Raw genomic sequence first — 21,678 nt, 5'->3', positions numbered from 1 at the left:
CAGTTTTCTCTGGAAATGGCGAAATGTGAGGAACATTCCAACAAGTGACCACTTCCCAGCAACATCCCACTCTCCCACTTCAGCTGTGAGCTTCTTTCTGAGATCCATGTCCTGGTCTCCACCTGTGTATGTGTGTCCCTCTGATTCTCTGCAGTGATGCCAGAAATCTCGTAATCTCCTTTGGACATAGTCGCCTATTCTATTTCAGCCTTCAGAATTTTTTTTCTTTCATCCTCAAAAGAAAACTAAATTGGGCAAAGCCAGTTTGGTTAGTTTATTTTCAAATTCACCTGAAGGGAAATCTGTGTATCAATCACATAAGAAGAGGATACCTTTCTTCCCCTTTCTCTTTTGGAGAACTCCAATCCCTGGTCTAGATCCCAAAAGCAAGATCTGGCCTTTAAAGCTTAAAACAAGCTTTGATTTTCTCAAGATTCCCATGTCAGATTAGCTTCCAAAAGAGTTTGTTAAATGAAGATGGAAAAAGTGTCTAATAACTCTGATGTGACCTTAAGGACAATATACTCTGCCCTGTCTACACAGCTCTAGGTTTTGCAAAGAATGTGCCTTGAATTCTCTCCCTACCTTAATTATGATGTACATTGCTAAGAATGTGGTGTTCTGTGTGAGTTGTCCATTAGGAGATTTTAACCAGATAAGGAGTCCTGACTTTGCCCCAAGCCCTACACTCATAATGCGAATAACCTAGCTGGGTTGAAAAGTGATTGAAGATAGCTTTTATGCTCTACAAGCTAAGACTAAACTTCTGTTTTTTGTTCAATATAGGTCCTGAGATCTTTGCAAATCTCTAATTTTGAGACCACCCATAGCATGTTATTTTCCCTGGGTAATGTATATTTAACCTTGCAGTGCAATCCTCATCTTCCTTAATCCCAACTGATATAACTGACTGTTCCTTTCTTCTTGACATATTCTTCCTTTGGTTTCCATCTCTGAGTTTCCTTTATTGGCTCCACCTCCTCTGCTAAATATTGAAGTCCTCAAAACACAGCGTTAATCCCTTTTTCCTCTCACTTGACATTTTTATTACAAGGGTTCTTACTTATTCCCAAAACTTCAAAGATTATCCATATGCCAATGACTTGCATATTTATCTCTCTATTCCAGATAGCTCCTTGATCTCCTAGTCAATACCTGCAAATGCTTATTGCATGCTTGTGCTTGGCTATCTGCTTAAGCTATCTATAATTGAACTCGATTATCTCCATTAAGCCTTTCATTCTGGAAGTCTTCTTCATCTCAACAAATGTCACCATTATCTACCCAGTTGCTCAACCCAGGAAAACTTGACTCATCCTTGACTCTTCCTTCCGCTCTCGCCCCCATCTTCCCACACACACTCAATCCATCCCCAAATCCTATAATTCCTATTTCTACAATACATCTCACACCCATCCCCCTTTCTCCATCATCTTTGCCATTCCCCAAGTCTAAGATGCCATGACTTCTTCTGTCCCCTTCCAATGCACAAGTACACAAATGTTAACTACACAAAGCAGCCAGGATGATCCTTTAAAGCTATATATCATATCATGTCACCTTCTGGCACCAATCTCTTTAATGGCTTCTCTCTACACTGTAATAAAACCCCAAGTTCTTTTCAGGGCCCACAGAGCACAATACGATCTTGTCATCCACCTCTCCTGCCTCATCTTCCACTCTCCTGGCACCCAATCTGCCCAGCCACCATGTACCAAATCAATACACAGAAGCCTTTAAGAACTGGAATGCTCTGGGTAACTGGGCAAAAAGCAAAACAAGTTTGTGTTTCCACACTTTGAGTTGAACGTCTTTCCAGAAAGTATGAATCTTCTGGGGTGCTTGGTCAAAGGCAGCCAAAAAATGACAGCAGTGTTCCTTGTAAACTGAAAATATGACAGGGCCTTGGCACTCCTTTTCACCAGTAACAGCTATACCAGTTACTGCTCAGTGTAGTAAGTAAAGATGAGAAAGGCATAGGAATGTATTTTTGCTGTTTTCCCAAAAGTCACTGGAATTGACTTTTGCTATTACTGTCATTGCATTTTTGAGAACTAAGCTATTTATGCGGCTATCTGCTGATTGGCCTATTGTTCTTAAGAGTGGAATATGGAGAGAAATTCTCATTAGTTAACACACATGGTTCATCAATCCCAGTCAAGATGGCTTTCATCTGTGTATATATTTGTGTATGTAGCCTTCTGTCACGGCAAAGTTTTTAAAATTTTCTGACCCTTGGCTTTCTCATGTGTAAAAAAGGATGGAAAGATCAAGGTTGTCACAAGTCTATATGAAGCATTTAGAACAGTAAGCCCTTGAGTTGATAGTTATCATCAGCAAGTTGGTGTTGGGGGAGGGGGAGGATTCATAAATTAATCTCCCTGTATGTTTTACCTCACTTTCTCCCAAAGCAAGATTCTCTTACTTTGCTATTACCAAGTGTTAACATTTCAGGCTCAATATGTACTATATCATTTCCTTTTCCCAATGGAATCTTTGTACTCTCCAAAATAGACTTTCTAGGATTGGGTAGTGGTTAGGGAGACTCAATCCATGCCACCATGTCTACAGTTTGGTGCCTTGCAAATTTCTCTTTCTGGATGTAAATGCTTTTAAAACAGAATGCTGTTATCTCAAGGTCTGGCTCCTGGGTTTTAGATAAGCTGGGACTTTCCATCAGTCTTGTTTCCTGCTCATGGAAAACATCTCTCTCAGCCCTGTGTCTCTTGGAGGGCTCCAAACAAGTCAGACATTCAAACAGAGGCTCCTGACACTGCTGTTAAGAAGGATAGATCTGGGAGGGGTTTTCCATATTCCACCAGATTTAAAGGCGGAAGGGTCAACCTGGGCAACTGGGGTCTCCCATCAATAATTCCAGCCAGGACAGGATCATCAATTCCCCCATCTTAACCAAGACCTAAGATTCTGATGTTGGATGCTGAACCAATGGCCCCAGATAATATAACATTCTTTCTCTTACTGAGTTAGCCTCAAACAGAACACCACGGACCCATCTAAAGCCAGCAAGATTTAAAGTTGGGGAGTTTCCAGCTGTACACAGAAACAACATCTTTACTGTATGGGAGATAAAAAATGCAGCAGAGATATAGGTCACTTTGGGAAAATTTACTGAACCTTTTTAAGGAGTGATGGTACAGGGATTCAGATGGCTAAAGCAGGAGCCCTGAGAAGACAATTGCATGGCTATTCCTTTAAATTCCTATGATTATCTTGTACTGCAGATCTGTGTAAACATATAAGTTATGAAATGACAGAACATAAAGAATGACCCTTTCATGTCTATAAGTGAGAGATCTATGCTAGCAAATTATAGGTCATTCTTCAAACACAATATTAATCATAATAGAAATCCTTGAATATGATGATTATGTCACTATTGTTTTTATTAGTATTCATTTATAAACAAGAGTGTCCCTAAAACTCCTGGACAATGTCTAAGACATTAGAAGACCAATTAGCAAAAATTATCTGCACCAAAAGAGTCACATATAAACCTGGTTTCAATTATTAAGGGAGAAAATGCACACATGTGAAACAAAACAAGTATGGTCTGTAGCTTTAGAAGAATTGAAAACAGAGATATTTAAGGAAAACCAGTTGTCCCCTGCACAGCAAGAATGGCACAGCACATACTGCTATGGGATTCCTTCTGTATGGGTGACAATGTGAAAGAGATGTGATATGTCACCAGGAGATTTCTCTCCTGACAACAGTCTCATGTGTGTATCTCAATTTATGTTAAATTAATCTAAAAAAGAATAGTAATTTTTTAAAAGGCTTGCGTCTGTAAGGAATTATTTGTCAGACTCCCAGAGCACTTTCATAGCTGTGATCTGATGTCATTTCCTCTCCAGGGTCCAGGAGGAGACCTGCTATGAACTGAGGGATGAAGTGGAGGCTCCAGGTTTGGGATGGGCGTCCACTCTGGTCACATGTCATGCTGGAGACCAGAGTTATGGCTCTTGAGTTCCTTTTACATGGTCCTAAAGAAGGGACTACAAAGATACAGACACCAGAATTTAATGTAATTATGAGAATGCTCTAATTGGCATTTTTTTAAACAGCTTATGCAAAGAGGTGGGAAAAAAGTGCTCAAAGGAGCACTTTGCTTCAGAAGAAATGTCTTGAAAAATCACAGTCAACCTTCCAATTTCTCTTCTTTCTTCAATCACTTCTTACCCATCTCTCCTTCCTTTGGTTTGCCCTTTCTTCACTAATTGTTATACCTATTGTTATACCTCTAACTTGTTAAATGTTCAAACATAACAACTTTTGCAGAAATGAAATGTAACATTAATTTATCTTTAGCTAGAATGTAAATGTGTTATATTTAATCTCCTGGAACATAAGATCAGACTATTACTCACTTAACATGTTTAAAACTGATTAACTTGAAGTGCAAATTGAAAAATGTGTTTTATTTAAAAAGCCAAATCAGAAATTTTTTTCCAAAGTCAATCTCCATTTTTTGGTCCCAGAGCAAAACAAAACAAAACAAAACAAACAAAAAAAGAAAACCAAAAAACCAAACCATAAAAAAAGAAAACCAGAAATACATAGTTAATTTTGCTTTATGAGGTCATTGGCACTTCTGGCTGGCCCTCTGTTTTATTCCTAAGCATCCTAAGTTTCCACGTGAACGTCAGTACAAGGAAAACCCTCTCTACCCATCCCCCAATTTTAATTGTAGGGAGTAAATACATGTCTACATGCAGACACAAACAACTGTTTATTTTCTCAACCCTCTCTTCTTACTTCCCATAGAAAGCAGGAGCAGAAGGATGATAAAAGGAAGAAGGATGAAGAGGAGATGGAACCAGGATGATTTGTCAAAAATCACATCTATTCCTAACTTTCCTCCTCGAGAGCCTCCATGTTGCTCCAGCAGAACGGCCCAACCCTGTAGAGAGAAATCCAAACGCCCTACACTCATCCCTACACTTAATCTGACACCTGTCTGTCTCCCTTCCCATCATCCACTTTGTTCCAGCCACACCCATCTGCCACTGCTTCTCCAGACACAATCTGTTCTTTCCTGTCTGATCCTCCCACCCTCCGTGGGTTTCTTACAGACCGTGACTGGTGTTCCCAGTGCCTGTCTTCTCAGGGGCTTGCAGAATGCTCACTCCTACCTATTGTCTATGGCTTCACTAAATTGAGATTCCTGGACCACATTTAAAGTCTCCAACTTTATTGGTGTTCTTGTACTGCTTATCAGTAGGTTAAGAAGTCATTTCTTACATGACGAAGGTGTGGGGAAAAGGCACATGCAGGGGTAAAATGTAAGTTAGTGTAACGTTTCACAAGAGGAATTTGACCATGTATTTGACCGTGAAGTGAAATTGTCATTCCTGACCCAGCAACTCCACTTCTGAACATGTATTCTAATGAAATAATCCTGTATGCCGACAAGGAAGTTTATCGCAGCAATGTTTATAATATCAAAACGTTATTTAAAAAAATCAAAGTTCCCAACAATGAGAGATTCATTAACTAAATGACAGCTCATTCATAGAATGGAATGGGATCTAGCCTGTCGCCCAGCATCGGGGAGCGGGTGTACTCCATCACTGTGGGACAATGAAAGTTAAATGAAATAAATAAAAGCATTTGCTGCCTTGCAGAAGAAAGATGGCAGTGTTAATAAAAAAAATGCATTCTGCATATGATAATTGATTTTTTAACAAGTGTATTTTATTTGTGAAAAATGTCTGAGAAATATATGATTTTTTTTAATTCATTGGGTAAATGAGTGCTTAAAATTTAAAAATAAGATGCTGTGAAGTCAAGTATACACTGTTCCCTAATAGGAACATATCAGACTGCCTTAGGCAAGCCTTTAGGAACAAAGCCATTCAGACAAAGGCCATTAGCCTGAAAGCCACTGAAAGATCTTAGCCATGTCCACAGAAGAACCCAGACACATGCTGGGAAACTCCCCACCCCAATAATAAGTTGAAACACCCCATCCCATAAGTAGTAGTAGTTCTTATATCAGCTAACAGATTGTTAAAAGAACAAAAATTTTATTGCTTCTTTTTTCTCTTCCTCCTGTTGCACCCATCTCAGTACCCACATGCTCAGCTCAAGCATTTCATCAAGGTGATACTAAAACTCTTTTTTTATATTTTACCCCCAATCCCTTTGTAACAGCTAGCTTGAAACCCATCCATCAACCAGAAAAATCTCAACTGGAACATCTTGAAAACACAGAGAAAGATAAACAGAAAACCGAATCACATTTTCTTGGGCATTTCAAACCTCCCACCCCCACTAAGGGTTTTCAAGTTCCATATTCGGTCATTATTGGCTAGTGTCATTGATTCACTACTAACCAGTCACCCGATGGCTTCAAACAGAGCTCTCAGTGTGTGGAAGTAAAGATGTTATCACCAAGAAAGTCAAGGGCCTGGGAGGCAGCTGGTTGCTTTTACAGGGACTGACGTATCTGGAAGGAGACTCTGCCTGGCTTCTGAATATAAACAGGAATGAGTCAGGTAGAAGCAGAATAAATAAGCACAGTGACTGAGAGACATTTCCCAAAGAGCAGGCTCGGGGGAGTGGAATAGACACCAACCCCCCCTGGGGTTTCTGCCAGACTCAATGTTAGGAGGAGGACAGACTTTGGAGTTGACAAACCTGACTTAGAATACTGGTTCAGCCAGCTCTTAAGAGTATATGCTGAGCAAGTTACCAAACCCTCTGAGCCTCAGTTTTCCTGCCAGAAAAAATGGATGCAATAACACCTACTTCCCAGGGTCGTTGGGAATAATTAGAGCCAATGTGGGAACTCGTTATGCCTAGCATGTCATGAATACTATATAAATGAGGATGCTGTTATTTGGGAAGGAGAAGCCAAGCCAGGCAGGATACAGGAAACATTCTTAGGGAAGAGACGACGTCCAAATATTCTCTTTCCATTTCAGATCAGCCAGCTTTCAACAACCGGAGTGGAAGGCACCAGCTGAATTCACTCTTTCCATCCAGCTAGAGGTCAGTATTGCACCAATCTCCCTGAGGAAGAAAGCAGGGATCCTACAGCCTATTTTTAGAGAATCTGTCTGCCTTTCCAGCCTCGGGCTCTTCAGTGTCCTTTCCTACAGCTTTCAGGATGGGTTCACCCTCGTGGGTAAGCATCTCCATGTCATCAGAAAATTTCATCTCATCCCACTCACGGATGTGATCTGAGGGATTTGGAGGCATAGATTTAAAAAAATAAAGGGGCAGAGAGTTCCTGTCGTGGCTCAGTGGTTAACGAATCTGAGTAGGAACCATGAGGTTGCGGGTTCGATCCCTGGCCTTGCTCAGTGGGTTAAGGATCCGGCATTGCCATGAGTTGTGGTGTAGGGTGCAGATGTGGCATGGATCCCGTGTTGCTGTGGCTCTGGCGTAGGAGGGCGGCTACAGCTCCAACCCCCCCCTCCGCCCTGCCCCAGCCTAGGAACCTCCAAATGCTGCGGGAGCGGCCCAAGAAATGGCAAAAAGACAAAAAACAAAAACAAACAAACAAAAAAAGTAAAGGGGCAGAGGGATTCAAAAGAACAGGAATTTCCCATCGAGACTGGAATTCTTCACAGAGAGTGCCTTTCTGTTACAGGAGTTTAATCATAAACCTATTATTCAGAAATACAAAATTCATTGATGGTTAGGGACCTAATACTTTTAAGCGGGCCTACTCCCTGCCAAGTGAGATCTCACTTGGTTGAATGAGGCAAGAAGGGGGCCCGTGGTTGTTTGCAGGGATCTTTCTGGGCCATTTCTGGCACACTGCTTTTGTGCCAGTGCAATCTCTTTTGCTCCCTCATCTCTCTTTGTCTCTCTGTCACACACGTCTCTGTCTCTTTATTTCTCTGTCTCTCTTTATCTCTGTCACACACACACACACACACACACACACACACACACACACACACACAAACATTCAGTTCCCCATGAGAATGATAAAAGCAATGGCTAAAGCAAAGTGACAAACAGCGTTCCTGGAGCAAAAGGCTCACTGGCCTGGAAGGAATCTCAGACATCATGTCCCCTATCTGTCTGATAAGATTTCATCTAAAATCCTTCCTGGCTGAGTGGAGATCAGGCCAGTATAAATGATCACCATAAAGTCGATCCTTTTGTATTCGTTCATTCACCCCCCCAGACACTTATTAAATGCTTACACTAAAAATAATAATAAGTGCCTACGTTTACTCAGCCTCTACTGTGCATCAGGCATAATGGCGGGGGAAAGAGGCAAACAAAAATGTACAATTACCATCTCTAGGAAGTGCTGTGAAGAAGAGGTTCAGAAAGCTCTAAGTGTTCAGTGTAGAAACCTGACCTCCTCTGGGGAAGATCTTGGTATCCAGGGAACTAAATGAAGGTCGTGTACTCAGAGCAGGTGGGGCAAAAGTCTAGAAGGGCGGGCCTGGGCTGCACCATACTGTCTCATGAAGCATAGAAAGGATTTTGGTCTTTATCCTGAGCAGTGGGAAGACACTGAAGGATAGCCATGGAATTTATCTTAAAAGAACACAGGCAGCATAGAGCTAGTTCATATCCACTCCATCAGAGCTTGGGCCCCTGGAGTCCAGGGCTGTAGACTCAGACCCTCATAGAGTTAAACAGTCTCACAGAGAGATGACATCATAAATGCATCTCCTAAGCCAGCCACCCTTTCTCAGAGGCTGTTTATGGCCTCCAATCATTTGAATCCAATACATTTATTAAGTTCCCCCACCTCCATCCCATGCCTGACCCTGTGTTGGCACCCTGGGAGAAGCGAGTAGTCAAAATAAGACACAGATAAATAACCCAAATCCAAGGCAAAATATTGCAGGGGCTATCATAAAGTACTTAAAATGCAGCCACCACGAAGCACGGCAGAGTTCAACCAAAAGATACAGGATCTAGACTCTGAGTTGAAGTTGTAGCTGTGCCACTTACTAGCTATGACCTTGGACAGGTCACCTCTGTGAATCTAAATTATATTGATGCCTAAGAGTGAGTTCTGTGTACTAAAAAGACTACTGAGAAGTTTATCTTGGATTTTCAACTTAATGGTCAATTTACTAAAGTTACACATTTTTAAAATATTTTTTCTCCTTGGGTTTTATGTATCAGATCTTTTTTATTCCTATTTATAAGCCGAGCAAATTTTAAGTATCCCCCTTTTAGTCACTTTTAAAGAGATTTTCATCAATGCTTGCTTACCTTTGTAAAGTTAGGTGATGGAATTCCTTCAAGTAATTTAAGCTACATTTACAAATTCAGTTTTTCATCTTAAGCATATCAGTTGATCAACAAATATTCCCAAATAGGTAATCTAATAAATTATGCTTATAAATGTGATTCACATGAATTTCCATTTAAAGATGTGTCTCAATAATTTTTCAGTTATTCATTTTAAATTAGAGCTGAAATAATATTACTTTTTGTCTTTTTTGTCTTCTTTTCCTCTTCTTTTTTTTTTTTTTTTTTTAATTTTTATGTCCCCAAGCCACATGGGAGTTCCTGGGCCAGGGATTGAATCCCAGCCACTGTTGTGATTTATGCCACAGCTGTGTCATAAGATCTTTTAACCCACTGTGCTGGGCTGGGGATTGAACCTGTGCCTCCGAAGCAACCTAAACCACTGCATTCGGAGTCTTAACCCACTGCACCACAGCAGGAACTCCCAAAAGCTTTATTGAAGTATAGTTGATTGACAACGTGATAATTTCTACTGCAGAACAAAGTGATTCAGAGATAGATAGATAGATAGATAGATAGATAGATAGATAGATAGATAGATAGATAGATACATGGATGGATAGGGAGATATCCTTTCTTTTTCAGATTCTTTTTCCATTATAGATTATCACAGAATATTGGGTATTCAATAGGCCAAATTTTCTTAAACATTACAGGTATAAGAATGCCAAATATGGCCTGACTCTTTCTTAATACACAAACATTTAGACCATAGTTTTGATTAATTGAAACATGTTTATATATATTCTCAAACTTCCAGGCAATGAAAGATGCATGCCCAGTAAGGAAGACCATCATACTCCTGCTAACTGAAATTGCCTCCAGCTATTTGGCTGGACATGAGATGGGCTCCCTGGGTGGTGCTTTCCACAAAAAAACTAAGAAAACTATTAAATCATCCCAAGAAGTAGGGGAGCTGCCCTCTCAGCATTCTTGGGATTGCTTGTGATCAGAGATCCTGGTAAACCACGATCTTTGATATGATATCCTGAACTCTATTTTTAAAGGTTATGTCAATGAGCCTGCAACTTCGAAAACACCATGGTCACACCTCAAGGTATACTCAACTTCTGATCCTGCCTCACAAATGTCTACTCACAACCTCAGAAACTCTAGCTCAGCCTGATCTCTTGATTAGAGGACATGTGTTCTTTGGCTCCTGAGATCTCTTCAGATCTCTTCCATCTTATGTTATAGACATTTTAATGTAATAGAATCTGAAGCTATGTGAATGACTTCTCTGTCCAGCTCTTAACAGAACCCTGCATTCTTTGGCTACTGCATGTTAGATATCTCAGATGATTTTGTCTGACTTGCAGGCATAATTTATAATGCCAGTCTACCAAAAGCCTCAAATCTCTGGGCCTCAGTGTCCCTATGCTTAGTATCATAGAGTTGCTGAGAACTAAATAAGAAAATGCACATGAAAGTCATTCTGTGAATTATAAAGCACGGTACAACTATTAGTGCCCACCAGAGCTGGGGGAGAAAGAGAAAGAAAGATTGAAAAAAATGAATTCGGGGCACCATGAGAACATGGAGAAAAGGGTGATTATTTCCAGCTGGGCATTCAAAGAGAGCTTTAAAGAAAATGGAACATTTAGATGGACCTTGACAAATGGGTAGGATTTTAACTGACTGGCAGTAATGATGGGGAAGCCAGCAGAAGTCCATTTGGAAGTCTTTACAGAAGGCTTTCAGCATATAGCTGGCATTGAGTTTCAGGAAAAGGTCAGGGCTTCTCTTGGCATGCAATAGCCTTCCACCCTTCACCTTTCTGACCCTCCTAGATTTCTCACTTCCTACAATTTCATACAGTTTTTATTCCATGTCTTTATTACCCAGGACTACTCTTACCATGTAGAAAGTGCCCCAAGAGAATACAGAGGATGGCCGATGCTCTCCCTCCAGTAGGCTGATAATGTTGTCCACATTATTATCTCTGTCCAACATGAGGATTCCCCATGTTCACAGATGAAAGGACTTCCTCTGAATGGGAAACTAGTGAAATTCAGTGCAAGTGGAAAGAGAGCCATCCAAGAAACTGCAGAAAATGTATAATGATGCTTTGGGGTAGATTCAAACTCCAATTCAGACAATTCAGGTGTCTAGGCCATTTCCATTTCTCAGGGCTCATAACAATTTTTTAAAATGTTAAAATATTTATTAAAATTACATTTTGTCTATATTAATAAAGTTACACTTTTAGTGCTTAAAAGTACAATGCACTATAATTATGCTATTTGAAGGTTAATTGCAGGAGTTCCCTTGTGGCATAGCGGCTTAAGGATTCGGAGTTGTCAGTGCAGTGGCTCGGGTTGCTGCTGTGTCATAAGTTTGATCCCTGGCCCAGGGAACTTCCACATGCCACAGGCACAGCCAAAAAAAAAAAAAAAAAAGGGTTAATTTCAGGATTTATGTCATATATATTTTTTTTATAATATTCTTTTTTTTTTCTGTCTTTTTGCTATTTATTGGGCCGCTTCCGCGGCATATGGAGATTCCCAGGCTAGGGGTCCAATCGGAGCTGTAGCCATCGGCCTACGCCAGAGCCACAGCAACGCGGGATCCGAGCCGCGTCTGCAACCTACACCACAGCTCACGGCAACGCCGGATCGTTAACCCACTGAGCAAGGGCAGGGATCGAACCCGCAACCTCATGGTTCCTAGTCGGATTCGTTAACCACTGCGCCACGACGGGAACTCCGATTTATGTCATATATTAATGCATACACTATTTCAGGCATTATAGTTCAGTAATGAAACAAAAGTTTAAAGACATATACTGAGCATCTTCCTCTTTCAATCCTGTGCATTTCTAGATAATGTTAAAGAAAAAAAAATCCCTAACTTCGGAGTTCCTGTTGTGGTGCAGCAGAAACGAACTCAAACATGAGGATATGGGTTCGATCCCTGGCCTTTCTCAGTAGGTCAGGGATCTGGTGTTGCTGTGAGCTGTGGTGTAAATTGCGGATGTGGCTCAAATTCAGACCCTAGCTTGGGGGAAAAAAAAACGTAACTTTAAAAGCTTTCAGGCTCTATGCGGCTCACAGTCAAATGACCTCTCCAGCTCCTAAGAAACCACCCCCCCCCCAACTCTGACAGTCTTTAAGCAAGACTTTCATAGGCCAGAAATTTAATGTGGAATAGTATTCATTCATTTATGTTGCAAGTACTGTTCACACATTGAGTAAAGCCTCATTGTTCATATTTACAGCAAAGGCAGTCAATAGCTGCTTTGAGTACTCTGGTGAGTCTGGATCCAACCAGCAGGATTCCTCTAGGGTGATCAGTCAGGATGATACCATCACAGTGGGGGAATCCCCTAAATTCCTCAACAGGGCAGTCATTTCTTTAGGGCCATCCAATGTCTTCAGAGAACACCACTTCAATTTGCCTGCCTTGGGGACAGATGCTTGGCTGCCAGGAGTGCCTGGGTAAGGTTGGAAAGCCACCTATTCTGAATATAGACAGACTTCCCATCTAACACCTTGTTTTCCACACCACCTCTTATTCTGTCTCCTTACACTGTTTTCCTCACTCTCCTATGGTCAGTTTTCCTTCCACCACCCAGAAATGTGTTCCATCTTACCAGGAACACACATTCCCAGATATTTCATGACTGGTGCCTTCTCATCATTCAGGTCTCAGCTCAAATATCTCCTTAGGAGTGAAGGGCTCCCTGTATAAAATAACCCTCAACTCCTCTTCATCCTGTTTTCATTTCCATAGGGCATTATCACTCTAAATATCTTGCTCACTTATTTGTTATTGCCTTTGTCCTGTCATCAAAATTCAAATTCTAGGAGAGTTCAGATCTTGTCTGTTGAGTTTTGCATTGTGCCATCAAACTTTAGGCTCTGGCAAATAACAGACATGCAATAAACACTAGTTAAATGATGAAAATCACTCATTTCTTCCACAAATAGGCATTCACTATAGAATTATCATATGATTTGATCCAACAATCCCACTCCTGGGCATCTATCTATCTGTAGAAAACCATAATTTGAAAAGACACATGCCCCCAAATGTTCATTGTAGCAGTATTTATAATAGCCAAGACATGGAAGCAACCTGGATATCTATCAACAGAGGAATGGATAAGGAAGATGTGGTACATATACACAATGGAATATTATTCAGCCATAAAAAGCATGAAATAACTCCATTTGCAGCAACACAGATGGACCTAGAAATTATCACACTAAGTGAATAAGTCAGACAGAGAAAGACAAATATCATATGAGATCACTAATATGTAGACTCTAACAAAAAGTGATACAAAAGAACTTATAAAACAGAAACAGACTCAAAGAGTTTGAAACCACATTCATGGTTACCAACGGGGAAATATGGGGCAGGAGGGATAAATTAGGGGGGCTGGGATTGCCATATACATACTACTATATATGCAATAGATAGGTAACAAGGACCTACTGTATAGCACAGGGTTATCTACTCAATACTGTGTATAACCTATATGGGGAAACAATCTGAGAAAAAAGATATGTATAACTGATTTACTTTGCTGTATACTTGAAACTAACACAACTTTCTAAGTCAATTACACTCCAATAAAATTTATTTTAAAAAAAGGAGTTCCCAGAGTTCCCATCGTGGTGCAGTGGTTAACGAATCCAACTAGGAACCATGAGGTTGCAGGTTTGATCCCTGCCCTTGCTCAGTGGGTTAAGGATCCGGCATTGCCGTGAGCTGTGGTGTAGGTCAAAGATGCGGCTCAGACCCCGCGTTGCTGTGACTCTGGCATAGGCTGGCAGCTACATCTCCGATTAGACCCCTAGCCTGGGAACCTCCGTATGCCGCGGAGCGGCCCAAGAAATGGCAAAAAGACAAAAAAAAAAAAAAAAAAAAAAAGGAGTTCCCTTTGTGGCTCAGTGGGTTAAGAACCCAACTAGTATACATGAGCATTCGGGTTCCTGGTCTCACTCAGTGGGTTAAGGATTCAGAATTACCGCAAGCTGCAGCAGATGTCACAGATGCAGCTCAGATCCCACGTTGCTGTGGCTGTGGTGTCAGCCAGCAGCTGCAGCTCCAATTCAACTCCTAGTCTGGAAACTTCCATAAGCTGCAGGTGTGGCCCTAAAAAAAAAAAAAGAGAGAAATAAATAAAACAAATGGGCAATCAATAAATATTCATTAAACATGTATTAAGTGTGAGGAATTGTGCCCATAAAGGAGAATTTCATCCATTCATGAAAAATATCTCTGCACCTTCCTGCCTCCACTGGCCATACCTTCCCTCCATCCTCGCAAACAGACACACACATGTTGTCTCTGCCTCCGAGCCTCATGGCCCAAAGAAAAGAAACCCAAAGAGAGGGTGACCCTGTCCCCATGGCCAGCTGCAATCAGAGCCTGCCCTGGCAACTGGCCAGATGGAGCATGTTTCCTGGGCCCTGCCTAGTAAATATTCAGCTGCAGTCAAAGCCATGGTCCAGTGAGCAATTAGAGAAAGAGGCCCAGGTGCCCCTGGAGGAGCTGGTTTCTATTGACAGGAACACACGGAGGCTGCCTAGGACACAGCCCTCCTCCTCAGCCTTGACTTGATCACAGCCAACACGCCGACCACAAGCTTTCCTCCAGACGCTTGCAGCTGGCTGGAAAATGAGCATGATAGTAAACACATGTTGCCACGCCTGTGACCTGACAAATCAGATCACCTGCCTCAGACCCACACGAGGGCTTGACTGTGAAATCAAGTTCTCTGAAGGCACCATGGAGCTGTTGTTGTTTGTTGAGAGTCTCAGGTTACTCAGCAGGCCTCTCAGTCGAGGGGAACATAATATCTTTATTGTCCCCTGTTCCAAAGAAGCCAGTATCAGCCTTGTTCTTGTCAAGGAGCCCAATCACTCTCATTCGAAGGCTGTATTTACAAACGAAGCGGGATGGCTATAAAACTGATGACCTTGCTGCTTCTGGAATCTCATAAAAAGTTTCCAAGCTGCTCCTCTCCGGAGCAAATAAGGGCGTTGCAGTTGCTGGTCTCCTGGCAGGGCTCCAGCTATGGCTATTACATTCTTTCCTCGTCAACTTTCCTCGTCAACTTTCCAAATGCAGACTGGCTTGTACGTCAGGGTGCCTAGCTCTGAAGGTCAAACCCAGAGGTGGGGGCAACACAGAAAACAAGAAGGAGAAGGGAAAAAAGAGGCAACATTGATCGAGATGCTGTTATATGCCAGGCACTGTGCAAAGGGTTTTTCATCAATTTTCTCCTGCAGGCTTTGTAACTTTACTCATACTCTGGCACTCACTGGAACTTTAACCCATGTCCCATGTGTTGAAAATGTTTATGGCAGGTATTACTTTTTCTTTGGGGTCCTATGGATATTGTTTATTAAAATATATCTATTTTCCAATGACCTGAGCAATAGAAAAAGCCAGGTGATAGGATGAGGTCAATGAGAGGCAATGCTCAAGCGTGGGGATGGGGCTGCTGGGACTCTATTATTTTGCTGATAAAGACATATTTAGTGAGCATGTGTCTTGTTTTTTTTCTGTGCTTCCTTCTTTGCATGAGATGCAAAGCTTAAAGGAACAGCACCTGTTTTATGATCAAAAGAATAAACGATGGTAAAATTAGGAAGAAGGACATGGATGGCAAAGTCATGATGCTCCCTCAACTCCATCTCCCTGTGTCATGCTTCTTGTTACCAAGAAAAAAATAAGCCCCCTTCCTGGTGGTGGTGACAGACTTTAGAGTGGCCCTGGGGTTCCCGTCTACCCAACTTGAATGTGGGTGGGACCCATGACTTACTTCTAACCAATAGAATACAGCAAAGATGATGGGCATCTCGCCATGATTACATCAGGTTATATAAGGCTTCGCCTTGTTAACGGATGTGCTCTAGAGACGCTCCTTGCTGATTAATTAAGTTAACAGCCATATTGGAAAAGCTCAAGTGGCCAGGAACTACAGGAGGCTTCTAGGAACTGCAGGAAGCCTCTACAAACTGTGGGAGCTTCTAGGAACTATGAGTGACCTTTGGAGTAGCAAGAGGCCTTCAGAACTTAAGATGTCAGGGTCTTTAATCTAGGATTGAAGACTGTAAGAAAACATATTCTGCCAACAACCTGAGTGAGCCTGGACGTGGATTCTTCCCCCGCCAAGCTCCCAGATGAGAATGCAGCCCTGTTGATACCTTCATTGCAGCCTTATGAGACCGTGCGCAGAGGATCCAGCCAAGCCATGCCCAGACTCTTGAACCATAGAAACCGTGAGTTAAAAAATGCATGTTGTTTGGACCACTAGGTTTGTGGTACTTTGCTATGCAGCAATAAACCACTAATACGCTCCGTTACACTGCTCAGCTTTCTATTACAGGCAGCCAAATTGACATAGATACAAATTGATACATAGATGAGCATCTAGAGAAGTTCCCCCCCCACCCCCTTACAAAAGTATTGAGGAACAGAGTTGACTCAGAGAAGATAGAAGATCCGGGGTGACTGGCAGATGAATAAAAAGCTGGATCTTAGATTTTTCTCCATATCAAAGAACTGAGTACGCTCATTCAAAAGGCTTTCAGCTGCTGACTATTTAGGTGCTTCCTAAAATATCATAGGTAATTGAGGACTAGAAAAGAGAAACACTTACCCTTTGGGGTAAGTGTTTGACTAAACTAAAGGTAGGAGAGCAAACCGTATATTCCCTCTTTCTGCAGTTTTTAGTTTGGTTGGAAATACTTCTGTCATCTGAAAATAGCAGCGCCAGCTGGCCTCCCTGGAGCTCTTACTACATACAAAGTGCTGTGTCAAGCCCTTCACCTGGATTATCTCTTCCATGCTCACAGCCGTCCTGCAAACTAGGGATGATTATTATTAACACATGGCAGTTGAGAAAACTGAGATTCAGAGAGGTTAAGAGGCGGGTCAGTAGGCAATCTGGCTTCATACCTAAGGTATTTAAACTCTATGCTATTCATTTGGTTGTTAAAGAAGGAAAACAGAGAAACATAGTCATAAGAAGGGGGGGAACCTCTTTTCCATATTTCAGACACATGGGAAAACTACAAATATTTTTTTGATCTATTTCCTAACACAGAGATTGATTACATACCCAAGTGTATATCCTGCATCTTTCTTTTTTCAGCTAACATGCTCTAAGCCATTCCTTGTGTTATACAAACTCCTCCAGAGCACTGGCTGCCTTGTATACCATTATCTGGATGTGCCGTAATTTGCTAAGTCCTCCTCCTAACAGACGATTTGAGATGTTTTCCATTTAGGACTATTATATATAAAGCTGCAATTAGCCTCTTTGCAATAAAATTGTTTTCCACAACTTGAGTTTAGGGTGGAACTCTCCAAGTGGTGGGACCGAATCAGAAAAGATGAGTCCCCTGAAGGTCACTGCCAGTGGCTCCAGCTCAAGATGCCACTGTGAGGCTTTGGAGACAAGAGAAAAGAAATGTGTCCCTTGAGAAGGAATGCCCCCACCCCCGAACATTCCTGTGGTTTCTTTAAAAATGACATGAGGGGCCTTGTACCTTTGGAAGGGCAGATTTTTATTGTCCTCTGGAATATAGTGCTTCTTCCAGAAGCAATAAAATTTGAGCCTGATATTTGGTAAACCTCCCTGATGTTTGTGTTTCATGAACTGTCTCATGGCTATGGCCTCAGCCCATTTTATATGTTCCTAAATAAACACCAGGCCTGCACACTGCCTTCTGGTGTGAGCAGACCCCTGCTCTCTCCCAGCCTTCTCATTCTCCTTGGTACCCACCATAGTTCCCTTTTATTTTTTTCAGATGCTCAAAGGAAGAAATGTCTCTAATCCCAGAGGCACAAAAATACGCTTTGGTTTTAAGGTCAAATAACTAAAACATTTTAAAATTTTCAGTGTGGTGGCTAAATGACCCAGGAAAGCTAGTTTCTTATCCCATCTGCAACAGATATGTTTTGAATTGGGTGATGAAGCCAGTTATTGGAATGGAAAGGGACCTTAGGCACCTAATAATGAAAACAGCAATGTCTGTGTGCCTTGACTGTGTGCTGGCACCGGGCTGAGCACTTTGCAGAGACTGTTTCATTTAACTTCAGCACAACACTATCAGGTAGATGGACTTATTATTCACATTTTGCAGTTGGGAAAATGGAGAGACAGAGAGGTTATAACTTTCCAAGTCACAGTTATTCAAGGCAGAAGAGCTCTTAGAGACCACTGAGATACTTTATTTTTTTATTGAAGTATAGTTGATTTACTATTGTGCTAGTTTGTTTTTGTTATTTTTTTTGGTGTATAGCAAAGTGATTCAGTTTATATATATGTAATATATATACATATACAATATACACATGCATGTATATTATTTTTCATATTCTTTTCCACTATTATGAACTATAGGATATTGGATATAGTTCCCTATGCTATACAGTAAATCCTTGTTGCTTTTCTATTTCATGCATAGTAGTGTATATCTGTTAATCCCAAACTCCTAATTTTTCCCTTGCCACCCCTCCTTCCCCTTTGGTAACCATACCTTTGTTTTCTATGTCTGTGAGTCTGTTCCTATTTTGTAAATAAGTTCATTTGTATCACTTTTTAGATTCCATATATAAGTGGTATCATATGATATTTGTCTTTGACTAACTTAGTATGATAATCTCTAGGTCCATTCATGTTGCTGCAAATGGCATTAGGTCATGCTTTTTATGGCTGAGTAATATTCCATTGTATATGTATCTACTGCATATTTATCCATTCCTCTGTTGATGGACATTTAGGTTGTTTCCATATCTTTGCTATTATAAATAGTTCTGCAATGAACTTTGGGGTGCATGTACCTTTTTTATTTACAGTTTTCTCTGGATATATGCCCAGAAGTGGAATTGCTGGGTCATAGGGTAGTTCTATATTTAGTTTTCTGAAGTACATCCATACTGCTTTCCATAGTAGCTGCACCAACTTAAATTTCCACCAACAGTATAGGAGAGTTCCCTATTCTCTAAACCATGTCCAGCATTTATTATTTTAATAATGGCTATTCTGACTGCTCCTTATAGTTTTGATTTGCATGTCTCTAATAATTAGTGGTGTTGAGCATCTTTTCATGTGCCTATTGGCCATCTATATGTGTTCTTTGGAGAAACGAGAGTCTGTTGAGATCTTCAACTCTGCTCTAGGGCTCCAGGGAACACTGTAGGGGCAAGGACTGCCAAGAAGGGAAAGCCAGAGAGAAAGCCTCCTCTCCACTCCTCTTTTCTTACCTCCAGTAGGCAGAATAATGGGCCCTCCAATGATGCCAAGGTTCTAAGGCACCAAACCTGTGACTAGGTGGTGTTACATGGCAGAAGAGAGTTTATGGGTGTGATTAAATTAGGACCTTGAGATGGGGAGATTACCTAGGATTATCTAAGTGGGCCCAATCTAATCGCACACGGCCTTGAAAGTGAAGAAAGTTTCTCAGTCAGAGGGGAGCTGGGGTGACAGGAGGATGGTCAGAGAGGGGCAGCTCTGCTAGCTCTGAGGATGGATGGAGAGCTGTGAGCCCAGAGCTGCCACTTCTCAAAGCTGGAAAAGGCAAGGGAATCTGTGTTCCCCTAGAGCCTCCAGAAAGGAATATAGCCCTGCCAGCAACTTTTCACCCAGGGAGACCTCTCTGATTCCTAACCCACAGGACTGTAAGTAAATTCAGGTTGTTTTAAGCCACAAACTTTGTGGGAATTTGTTATGATGGCAACAAAAACTCGGTGTCCCCCTGTTTCAGCCAGAGCCCCGCCCTTAGTACATTTTTGAGATCAGACTTCAGTGTGATATTTCTTTGAGGAAATAAAGGGGACATTCCTCCTTTAAAAAAAAAAAAAAGAAAGAAAGAAAGAAAGAAAAAAGTTGAAAATGAATTCTCTCGCTCCCTTTCTCTTTCAGAGACGAAAAATGTTGGTGCCCAAAGAGAGGACATGCTTTGTCCAGGGTCACACAATGACAGGGCAGCTGGTCCCGGGTTTACTCCACAACAGCCCTAATAAGCACTCTTCGATCTCTTCTGGACCAGAGCTACAACTGTGGGCTCTGGCACATGATCCATCAAAAAATGTTTGATTAAAAAAAAAACTTGTTGGAGTTCCCATTGTGGCTCAGTGTTTAACGAATCCAGCTAGGAACCATGAGGTTGCAGGTTTGATCCCTGGCTTTACTCAGTGGACCAAGGATCCATCATTGCCGTGAGCTGTGGTATAGGTTGCAGACGCAGCTAGGACCCTGCATTGCAGTGGCACTGGCATAGGCCAGCGCATACAGCTCCTATTTGACCCCTAGCCTGGGAACCTCCATATGCCACAGGTGCAGCCCTAGAAAAGACAAAAATAAAAACCTTGTCACTCAGCCATTCAGTGAGGATGGATCAGTCAGGGCACCCGGCATTGGCAATGAGGGAGTTAATGCAACCCAGCACCATGGCTGGGACATCCAGCATTACACTACAAGAGAGATAGGCAGAGTGTGAAAGAGCACAGGGCAAGGCTTCCTAGCCCAGTCCTGGAGCCTGGAAACGCTTTCCACAGGAAGTGACACCTAAGCTGAGGCCGGAAGTGTGAGTGAAGGTTGAACAGGCACAGAAGGGAAAGAAGAGTGTTCAGTGCAGAAGGTCAGCAGTACAAAGGTGTCGAGAGGAGATAGGGGTAGCTTCTGCGAGCCGAGAATGAATGAAATGCAGGATTCAAAGAGAAGGCAGCAGGGAGACTGGAGAAGTACATACCCTGGAGTGAGCACAAAGGGCTTTGTGAGCTAAGTTAAAAATTCATCTGAGTTTACCTTCCATGATGACAATGAGATGCCATGGAAGGTCTCCCCAGAATGGATGTAGAAAGATATGAAGCACAGGACTAGGACAGAGAAGGAACACAACAAATTCTTGTTGGCTCTGAATTCAGTGTTGGGTGAGGGGTATAATCAAGGTGTGTGCAAAGTGCAACACGAGCAGGAAGGAGGGACCTGGGCTCTGCCTAGAGGGGATGGGAAGGTTCACAGAGAAAGAGTACAACAAAGAGCATATTAAGTAACTTGTTTTTCTCTGCAATCTCTTGTTAGCACCCACAGACTTTGGGATCCATCACAGTCCTATAGACCCTCCTGCCTGGAAATTCTACTTATTCACACCTCTATCTCAGTTTTATTTCGTATTAATGATACGCCTTCATGGTGTAATGCTTAAGTAACTTTCTGAGGGTATATGGTAGAAACCATTCCCTGCCTCCAATAAACTTCTTCCTTGCCAACGGAACATCAGTTTTATTCAAGGCAGTTAAGTATTCAGACCTGAGAGGTTGAATCATAATAGGTCCAAGTCATTCATGGCTATTCGATTAACATTTTCATGTTTCCAGTCTCTTTTGCAGTTGAGGATGGACAGGTGACCCAATTCTGATGGCTATTATTCTGATCAATTAGATATAAATGTAAGT

General features: G+C 41.7%; 2 long non-coding RNA genes across 3 annotated transcripts in view; one reads left to right on the top strand and one right to left on the bottom strand.

Annotated features, from left to right (window-relative positions):
* LOC110259287 overlaps window positions 1–7,252 on the top strand; it is a 54,163-nt gene extending 46,911 nt beyond the window's left edge. For both annotated transcript variants that reach the window (XR_002341538.1, XR_002341537.1), the window contains 2 exons: window positions 3,876–4,045; window positions 4,786–7,252. This is a non-coding gene — a long non-coding RNA (uncharacterized LOC110259287). The remainder of the gene's footprint in view (window positions 1–3,875; window positions 4,046–4,785) is intronic.
* The window catches only part of LOC102165168, a 100,753-nt gene that overhangs the window by 65,811 nt on the left and 13,264 nt on the right, over window positions 1–21,678 (bottom strand). The window lies entirely within an intron of this gene.

Source organism: Sus scrofa, chromosome 2, assembly GCF_000003025.6.
Source record: "Sus scrofa isolate TJ Tabasco breed Duroc chromosome 2, Sscrofa11.1, whole genome shotgun sequence".
NCBI lineage: Eukaryota > Metazoa > Chordata > Mammalia > Artiodactyla > Suidae > Sus > Sus scrofa.
Note: the sequence above shows the minus strand (reverse complement) of the source record. Positions and strands in the feature narration are given on the sequence as shown.